A 3,214-nucleotide genomic window follows, 5' to 3' on the forward strand; every position below is an offset into this window, starting at 1 on the left:
GCAATCAAAATAAGGAGGATCCCTTGCATTTGGCACGAAGGAGACAACCAAAATGCAATTCAAATCACATGAGACCTTTATGCTGGTAGAGATAATTTCAAAAAGTTTCTAGGATGCCTCTTGGACAAATTTAAGAAATCCGAAGCGTTCTACGCAGATCTCCAGGGAATTCAAGGAAGAGCTCAGCACATCTAAGTAGATGATAAGGCTGATTAAAGCGATGCCCAAGTCAACAACCAATACAAAGGGATGAAATCACTCCCATTATCATAAAGATGTGAATACAATTCCCAGAATATACCACATACCGTCCGAATTTTTCTTAGATCCCAGTAGTCCCTAATTCTGGCATGAAAATATGCCTTCCGGCAGCTTTGAAGTGGATGGACTTATCTTCGGTAGAGACCGAAAAAAAATCACATAACCCCCCTCCCGGTAGTCATGAAAAATTATCACTGAACCTTCTTTGAACATTGCCGTTAGTAGTTCCCTGTATTAAAAGAGTACGACACAGAGTTCAGGCCTCAATGAGATGGAATATTGAACCTTCAATCCCGTTCCAAAGCAATGCATTCATATGGGTCCCAGATCCAAACCAAATGCACTTTGACAAAAAGTTACGTTTCGAAGAGTTTTATATGGCGTTAATCACCCTTCAGACACTCTACAATTTGAATGTTTCAAACAACACTTCACGAACCATTTTTAGTTTAATAGAAAAGGGATTAATTTGAGTCTCCTGTTGCTGTAATTGCATTTAATGATGCCAGAAGAGTAACTTCAGCCTTATAACTAACCCTTGAGGGAAAAACATTTACTAAGATGTGTTTAGTGGTACTCTTCTAATACAGGGCACTCACTAGTCGTCATGTCATTCAGTATTCGCACATTTCCCTCAATTTTTTTTACTGAAAGGGTTACCACCCTTCCATTCTTGAACTACTCTCCGACTCCTGAAATTTAAGCTGGGACAGAGGCTTGACATTCACAATTGTTTCCAAGAAGAAAAAACCTTCCAAAAAACACACTTTGGGTTCATAATTAACTAGATGTAGAGTTGCACTTGAGAAAATTCATATTTAGTTTCATATGAGAAACAGAGCCCCTCGCCATTGGGCTGTCGGGCCAACAGTGTTGGCAACCTAAACTTTCCGGAAGTGATATCCGGACACAAGTTGTCCTCCTCGGTCAAAGACCTGTTAACACCTTATGATCTTTGGCCGGCCATCCCTTCTGGGTATTGGAGGTCATGCACCTTCCACCGTCTTCCAGTCAAATGCCATCGACGTCGGGAGCTGACAATGGACCTGTTCAATATGGACTACGAGTTACCACCTACTCTGCAATAACCAAGATCTGCATCACTTACGATTGCCAAATTGTTCTGTACGGACTGCTCCACACCTTTTCATTTCTTTCAGGTGGATCAAATTTAATCAACTTATCTGTGATATCACGATTTTAGCTTCTGTTTTCACTTCATTTCAATTCTCATTGTTAAGCAAACACTTTTACGTATTTCAAACAAATGACATGATCAAGAGTCGCAATAAACGTATCATTAATAGAAAATAGACTGACCACCAAATGGAATCGTCAGTTCTAACCTTGTTTGGGAACACAATCTTCAATTAAGCATGCTCGCAATTACAGGCATTGTTAAAGTTCTACAACATTGACTATTTGCGAAATCTTGGCCTGCACTCCATAGAATATGCAAATGATAGGTGTGGCAGTGGACAATATACCTGTATAAGATATACCACAAATGAATTGTAAGCAAATGCGCCATATTGACGAAGCGAAGGAGAAACTCTGTTTAACGTAAGTATCTAGATTAATCTCCGTTGAATAGAAAACAACGAAAGAAAAGTTTTCAAATGTTCTCCGATTGAGAAAAGGGACCATGCATATGTTTGCTAGAGACCAAACTCAACTGGTTCACCACACACGGTGTTCTTAAAGCCCTATCAAGTTTCCAGGGAAATTCCCAAGCACATCTTGTCATTATTCTACCTCAAAAAGTCATAGGGAACAATTTTGACTTTATTGCTTTATGGAATTCTAGCCCTGATAAAAAACTCACAAACCTAAAGACATTATAAAGATTAAAATCTTCCAAAACCTACTCAATGAAAATTGGGAGCAAACTTAGTTAGCTCTTGAATATAATTTATGATATCATTTATTTCAACGCTAATTAGTTACGGGGATTTAGCGGTCCACATTTCATCGTTTTAAGCCCGAAAATGCCCCTGTTATATTTTAATTCAATTTTACCAAAGAACTGATATCGATTTTCAATATCTCAGAAATGAAAGATTATTTTTCTAATCAGCGCTGAAATAAATGATATCATAAATTATACTCAAGGGCTAACTAACTGTGCTCCCAATTTACATTGAGTAGATTTTTGAAAAATTTAGTTTTCATAATGTCTTTAGGTATGTTTATTTTTTTTTACGTGGGCTAGAATTCCACAAAGCAATAAAATCTAAGTTGTTCCATATGAGTTTCTGAGGTAGAAAAATGCAAATGTGAGTTTGGGAATTTCCGTCAAAACTTTAAAGGGTATTTTAACCATTGTGCACATCAATCACTGGATAGACAAAGCCTGGGCTGTTCAATTATGTGAAAGACACGCCTGATGAGGGCATATTCTAAAAAAGCGAATTGATTTTCAAATCAGTTTGTTCAACAGAAACAAAACCTAAGTTATGGTGGGTGCACAATAGTAAAATATTGCGCGGAATAGTGAAGTTTCGTGCGCAAGGAACCTCCTTGGCACATTGAAATGGGAATCTTCCACTGTCCACACGATCAGACAAAAGGAAGAGACACGTACGATATGTTGCGCTCAACCGAGGACGACGCCACCATTGGAAAGCGACGGTAGTGAGGGAAAATGAGTAATTCCAATCCCAATCAATGAAATGCATTTCCCTTTACACCAGTAGACTCAGTTATAGACCCCGAAGGGTATTCCAAGTTGGGGATCAGTCGACCAGTTTTAGTCCTATGAAGTGGCCTCAACAGGGGCAAAGTTTATCCGTAGAAAGTAATCCAACTTCCGTAAAGGCACCCGGGTCATTGGCAAATAAAGCAGTGTTTAATTGTATATATATATGTCGTCGAATAAGACCTAATTTTATCATTTCTCACCTACCCAGTCCACTGCCTCAGTGTCATTTGTAGGTCACTTTTGATACGATGT

Source organism: Tigriopus californicus, chromosome 2 (genome assembly GCF_007210705.1).
Source record: "Tigriopus californicus strain San Diego chromosome 2, Tcal_SD_v2.1, whole genome shotgun sequence".
Classification (NCBI taxonomy): Eukaryota; Metazoa; Arthropoda; class Copepoda; order Harpacticoida; family Harpacticidae; genus Tigriopus; species Tigriopus californicus.